Source organism: Temnothorax nylanderi, unplaced genomic scaffold (genome assembly GCF_030848795.1).
Source record: "Temnothorax nylanderi isolate EJ_2023f unplaced genomic scaffold, tnyl_v1.0 TNYL_tig0206_pilon, whole genome shotgun sequence".
Taxonomy (NCBI): Eukaryota; Metazoa; Arthropoda; class Insecta; order Hymenoptera; family Formicidae; genus Temnothorax; species Temnothorax nylanderi.
In genome coordinates, this window is record NW_027249268.1 from 165,280 (window position 1) to 172,500 (window position 7,221).

Below are 7,221 nucleotides of genomic sequence, written 5' to 3' on the forward strand. Positions count from 1 at the left end.
TAAATTTCCTATCTCAACATCCACTTTGTCAGAAAAAAGGCACGGTCATCGGTTTGATCGATCGAGTATTCAAGTTGTCGCATCCGAGATTTCATCAAAAAAACATAAGATTTTTGATTCAAATTCTGATAAATAATTGCTATCCGTTGGAATTTATTTTTAGGACAATACATGAGCGTTTGAGAATTTTGCTTAATGATAGACATGTTACTAAAGATGAGAACAGTGATAACAAAGTCCCATATTTCACGATACCATACGTTCCTGGGTTGTCTGAGAAATATAAAAGTTTAACTAAGGATCTTAATATAAAGCTCTCGTATTTCAGTCTAAATAAATTGAACAAATTTATCAGAGTTCACAAGGATACTCTCCCTGGATTATCGCATAGGAACGTCGTGTATAGAATTAATTGTAATGATTGTGAGGCTTCCTATGTCGGTCAAACAGGGAGACAACTTTTAACGAGAGTTAAAGAACATAACTCGCATATCAGAAGGAGTGGTGCGGGTCATTCGGTCTTAACAGACCACAGATTGCAGTATAACCATGACTTCAATTGGAAAGATGTAGAAATATTAGACCGGGAACCGTCCCTGAGTAAACGCCTAATATCAGAAATGATCTACATAAAAAGGCAGAGAGAAGGTTTAAATTTGCAGACGGATGCGGAAGATATACCAGAAACATATATTAGCGCTATCGACGGACTTGTTAAAGTCTAGAATTATTGTTGTTACGCGGACTTGTTTTTAAATTGCGCGTGACCTTTTTCCCCCCGCTTCCTTATGTCGTCGATATCTTGTATAAGGCAAGCGTGCCATTCTGTGTGTGAACGTCCTCGGAGACACACCGATCCCTGTAATTGATTGACGTGGCGTTGCGACTTGACTATTGTCCAGTATGTTAAATCTGTGAGTTACCTTGGTTGATATATTTTGTGTTATCTATTGTGTTACTGTATGAATATTGAGAGAGGATGGTACTCCGATTTTGTCCACAGGCGTTGCGTCACAATGACAACGACATTACATCTGTTTGAAAATTTCCTGGCGCTCCAACCAGGAAACTTCTATGCGACGATATTCTGGAACGTGTCGGAGTGCACATCTAACATAACTGACCAGCGATGATTTGTTGTTTACGGCGGTAGAATACCTGTATGTATGTTTGCGACGTCAGACCAATTTTGTATTAATTTGTATATGTAGGAGTTACGCTGAGGAGGACCCCAAAGAAGGGTCGAAACGTTCGTGAATTTGACTTCGTTAATTTTGACTTCTGAGAATAAAGTTTAGCGTTTTAACGACACGCTTGTGCTCTTATTGCCCGTTTAAGGTTTTTTCGTTTATTTTCTTGATGATAGTCTTAAAATGTACAAATTTTAGAAAGAGTCTTTATCATGTACTCGAAAGAAGAATTTATACTCCTTCAAAGAACATAATAAAATTTTATCAAAGAAAAGTCAAAATAATAAATAAAGTAATATGAGGACCCTCGAGATTAAAATAGGAGAAGTCAAGGCTATGAGGGTCAGAGGCAGATCACAGTGCGTAATATCAGAAATAACTGATTTATTCGTCGTTTTGATACATTACATCGATCCGTACGTTTCGGCTCAGTTTTGAGCCATCTTCAGCGGCAGTTACAGAAATTAAGTTACACGTTCTCCGTACCGTATGGTGAGTATACTGATTCAAAGTATCAGAAAAATAGACCAATTGATCCATATCTGTAAATTTGTTCAATTAATGTTGAGATATTAAAAAGATCCCTTAGGAAACTCACCATTCGGTCTGAAAAACGTGAAATACAGAGCCATGTACATAATGAATACTCTCTGCGAGAAGACTTGACGATCTTATCGACACGACACATGCACAGCAATGATATGAAAGGTCTTGCAAGAAGAGGCATGTCATAGGTCAACACACCGGTGAGGATTATAACAAAGCACGATTTGACACCGTCTCAAAATGACACGGATTTTTTGCATCATGCATATGTCACGGTTTTGAGCAAATTGTAATCCATGCTCATGAACTTTGGTCGTTGGCAAATCGGGGTTTTACTATTGGTACATGTAATATTGTGACGGTGTCAAATCGTGCTTTGTTATAATCCTCGCCGGTGTGTTGACCTACGACATGCCTCTTCTTGCAAGACCTTTCATATCATTGTGTGTCGTGTCGACAAGATCGTCAAGTCTTCTCGCAGAGAGTATTCATTATGTAAATGGCTCTGTATTCCACGTTTTTCAGACCGAATGGTGAGTTTTCTAAGGGATCTTTTTAATATCTCAATATTAATTGAACAAATTTAAAGATATGGATCAATTGGTCAATGTTTCTGATACTTTGAATCAGTAAACTACTCACCATACGGTACGGAGAACGTGTAACTTAACTTCTGTAACTAACTACCGCTGAAGATGGCTCAAAGCTGAGCCGAAACGTACGGATCGATGTAATGTATCAAAACAACGAATAAATCAGTTATTTCTGATATTACGCACTGTGATCTGCGTCTGACCCTCATAGCCTTGACTTCTCCTATTTTAATCTCGAGGGTCCTCATATTACTTTATTTATTATTTTGACTTTTCTTTGATAAAATTTTATTATGTTCTTTGAAGGAGTATAAATTCTTCTTTCGAGTACATGATAAAGACTCTTTCTAAAATTTGTACATTTTAAGACTATCATCAAGAAAATATTCTTTCTTAAAGACAACCGTTACTTACTAAAAGAAAAAAAGTAAATTGAGTAATCGCTTTTTTAAGCAGTACAATTGATATGTTCCTGTGTGTATGCATGTACACACGTATGTACATACGTACGCACAAAAAATTTTTCTATGTTAGAAAATTTTATTTCTGTTTAAAAAAGGCGAGAAACTATCATCGCTCAGGATGGGGGCCCGGCGTTACGCGCCGCTCGTGCGTCGCGCCGTGTCATCATCGCCGCTTGTAGTAAACAACTGCCAGCGCGCCGACCGCGGGGCGGCCGCATCTCACCGCGCGCTTAGATTTGGCGGTGGGCGGGCCAATACGGCGATTTTTAATCATTAATAACTCATCAACTATCGCGAAAATTGCAAAATGGTACATGACTTTTCGACTCAGTTTGGCTCGCTCTATCTAAATATGAGAAAAGTACCAAACATTCAGTGACACCCTGTATAGTCTACATATGGGATAACCAGCAAATATATAATTTTTCAAAAATCATCTTAAGAAACAAATTCAGTTTAAAAAGAGTAATAAAATTTTGAATTGGATATATAATATAATATTTCTTAATGTCGGGTGAATGTCAGAAACCAGTGTCGGCTCATTACGAAATTTTGTGTTCGTAAATATATTTATGAAAAAAGTATATTTATAAAGTTAAAACATCCTTATCAAATCCATTTTATTCTATGCAGAAATTCTTTTGCGCGCGCAATGGAACTAACCTCTCAATCATGCAGTGATTCAGTACTGTACCGTGCAGCTATATCTTATGGATCTCTCAACCATAATATTTGTGCTGCAGACCACATAAGAGAGATAGCAATAATTCTTTGGTTGAGGCAACCATATACGAGGGTATTGTAACCGAATGTCACGTATCGTAAGAACTACGGTTATGAAAACTGTATAAATGAGCATATCTTAACAGCTACATTCAATGTAATATCAATTTAACTTGAATTCACATACATTTCTTTTTCAATCATAGAGAATGTTGTTGTAACAACCGTAGCAATTTTCTCCGTGTGAGATACCACATATGTGGAAGATAAGATCGCTAACAACAAGTAATCAATTTTTAGTGTCGATAGTCGAGGTTGCTTCAAAGATGGTTCTAGTAGACATTGGAGAACAAATGTATGTTTGTTCAATGCCTAATGTATTCGAGGCTGATTAATTAAAACCTTTTACTTTTAAAAATTATCTTTAATCGATAATTTTATGTAAAATTGATAATGTAATTTATTGTAAGAATGCGTATTATAATACTTAATATTATTTTAAAAAACACTATGTCTTATATGACTTTATGTGCTTGTTACTCGGAGTATCCAGATAGCACAGAGAATCGAAAAAGAATTCTTTTGTATGTCACCAATTCTGAATTCTTTTTAGATGCAAAAAGAATTCTTCTTAGAAAAAGAATTCTTTTTGCATCTAAAAAAGAATTCAGAATTAGTGACATAAAAAAGAATTCTTTTTCGAATCTCTGTGCTATCTGGGAGAGGGTAGATTAGAATACAATTCTCCTCATCGAGCTCACGCTGTACGCTGAAAAACGAAAAATAATATAATTTATTTTATTGTCAACTTAATTGTATATATATTTGCAATAAAAATTGTCTAATATAATTTTTGTAAATAAAACGTTTTATTTTAATGTAACAATACCGACTGTTGAATATTTAAAAAATGTAATGTTTTACATTAGTCTGTTTATCCCAAAGTTACCAAAAATTAAACTAATACGGAACTTTTAAAATTACAATTAATTTATAAGAATGACTTTCAATTTTGTAAGTGATAGGGAATGACATATTCAATATATATTATAGACTCAAATAACGATGGGATAAAACTAGGAATTTAACGTATTATACTCGTTTTTCAATCTTAATAAGGGATAAAATGGAATTTGTTCTGTTGTAAATATCGCCGGAATTCAATGGAATTCGATATATACATATTGATTTCCAAATTTGGGATTCAATGGTATTTATTTCATTGTCGGAATAGTCGGAATTCAATGGAGTTCAACACGGACACTTTTCAATCCCTATCCTGGCATTCAATGGTATTCATTTTATTGTCAGAATAGACGGAATTCAATGGAATTCAATACGGAAATTTTTAATTCCTAGTTTGGCATTCAATGGTATTCATTTCGTTAACGGAATCAATGGTATTCAATGGAATTCATGACGAAACTTTCCAATCCCTAACCTGGCATTCAGTGGTATTCATTTCGTTACGTTTTTGTGTCGGAATTGGATGGGATTCAAAAAAGACAAATTCTTTCCAAAATAAGGAATTCCATGATATTGAAACTATTTCAATCCCTTTTTTGGACAAAATGGAATTCGGAAAGTCCTTAATTGAATTCCTGGCAATCCCGTTTTAATTCTTTTCAATCTTTTTTCGTTTGCTGGGATCCACCGGATTGCTTCACCTTGTATACTTCCACCATGCGACGGGCCGTCGCGCACACGAGACTCCCGCGAACGCGGTTCACGATTTCCCACGGACGGGCGCGGTCTTCTTAAATGTATCGTCACGATCGTGGCACGATGGCACTAGCAGAAGCGGAGAGACCGCGAACTTGCGTGCGCCGCTATGGCGCATGCTATCGAGGTTATATAATTCCGGCGGTAATTGAAATTATGTTATATAATATTTATATAATATCAACGCAACCGTTGTTGTATAACACGCATATATAACAGTTGTATTAAGGGCCCTGGATACCCAGGTCAGCCATCTTGAATTGAGAGATGAAATATGGACAATTCTTACGGAAGATCTCAAATAAGAAGGAGTCACCGTACGATTGAATATAAGCGCTCAAATGAAAGATAAAAGCATATTGTATGTTTACCTGCTCATTAATTTGGTGGTCCTAATATAGAAAATGTAGTAACAGTGCAATGAAAAATTGACAGCTGATGCGGTCGGCGTAGCACTGTTCTAGAAAATGGTTTATGGCACTTTATTAGATTATTATTTGAGGTAATGGACAGCACATTGACATAACCAACAAACTGAAGCTCAATAACACAATTTTTAGTACGATTAATGAGTTATTTTACCAATGAGATCTTCCACAAGACAATTATCCACTGTTTTCCGCCGCGATCCACTCGAGAGAGTCGAGAGTCGACTGGTGGGGCACACGCACACAAGAGAAAGAACGTATCTGAAAGCACAGGTACGTGCTTTCTCTTGTGTGCGTTTCCCCCACCAGCCGACTCTCGCGGCCACATCGCGGCGCTCTGTATCAAGCTACGAAGCTTCCTCCAGTAGGTGTCGTGCCACTCGACCGCTGTATTTTCCGTGACTATCCAGGGGCCTTAATGTGCATTTATTATAACATATAAATAACGGAGCAACATAATAGTTTTATAACCTAGTTATATTATAGTAATAATGTAAAGTTATATAATTGTTATGCTACTCCAGTATAACACCTGTTATATAATCTGTTACTCCCAGGTTATATATCAATTATATTTGGTGTTTGCTGGGTGTCGAAATAGTTCACGCATATACTTTCCACGCGAGACGAGTTGTCACATGGGTTCGTGGCGCGCTTTATAAGCTCGTTTATTGTATATCGCCACAAATATTCACACAGATGATCGACTAACTTTAACTTCTTTAATACCATCTCTACTTAAACGAGCTTGTAAAGCGCGTCACGAACCCATGTGGCACCTCGTTTCGCGTGGAAAGTGTATGCGTGAACTATTTCGACATATATATTAGTCATTTATGCCTTCCAATACTCAAAATAGCTGCTATATTTTCCAAACTTTTTTTGTTAATAACTTTTTAACAAATAACGAGCGACGGCTAAAACCTTCTGAAGGTCACTCGGGGTCATGACCTTGACAACATATATCAAGGTTATTGAAATCGGTGAGGTCGCCTTTAATCCAGACATTTACCCAAAAAATATATAGTTAAAAATAATTTAGTTAAAAAACGAATTATTAATTGTATTAACAATTTTTAATTAGATTAAAAGTAAAATGTGTTGAACACCAATTCGATAAATTTTACTTTGAAAAACGCGCGATTAAAGTGACAGTATTAACACAATTTGAATCTCTGACGTAACAAAATATTATAACTTATTGTTAGTAAATTTCAAATTTAACAAACGTTTTATACAAAAATATTAAAAATAAAAATTGATTTTTTGAAAGTTTAAAAGTAATCTCCACTTTTAAAAACTATCTTCGTATCTTATTAGGTTTGTTCGCGTCGCATACTCCAATAAACACCAAGAGCACTTGGATCACGGATAAAAGGTGGCGATTGGAGCAGATGAGTTTTTGGAGTGCGTTGGAGTGATTAGGAGCATGGTGGGGCATGCGACGCGAACAAACCTATTCATTTATACACTAGTCAACGCACGCTATTCTCGCTATACATACATATATACATATACGCATTATGCGATAAACAAAAATAAATATAATTCAACA

The 7,221-nt window shown here is 35.9% G+C and overlaps 2 long non-coding RNA genes across 2 annotated transcripts in view; one reads left to right on the forward strand and one right to left on the reverse strand.

The window, feature by feature from the left end:
• Positions 1 to 713: 713 nt before the first annotated feature.
• On the forward strand, positions 714 to 1,309 carry LOC139779042 (uncharacterized). Its single transcript, XR_011719780.1, has 2 exons — positions 714 to 914; positions 1,004 to 1,309. It is a non-coding gene; the product is annotated as an uncharacterized lncRNA (long non-coding RNA).
• Positions 1,310 to 4,363: 3,054 nt separating this feature from the next.
• Positions 4,364 to 7,221, reverse strand: part of LOC139779043 (uncharacterized) — a 4,615-nt gene continuing 1,757 nt past the window's right edge. The window contains exons 1-2 of the long non-coding RNA XR_011719781.1: positions 5,821 to 7,221; positions 4,364 to 5,698 (exon numbers count right to left, since the gene is read on the reverse strand). The exon at positions 5,821 to 7,221 is cut by the window's right edge and continues 1,757 nt beyond it. This is a non-coding gene — a long non-coding RNA (uncharacterized lncRNA). The remainder of the gene's footprint in view (positions 5,699 to 5,820) is intronic.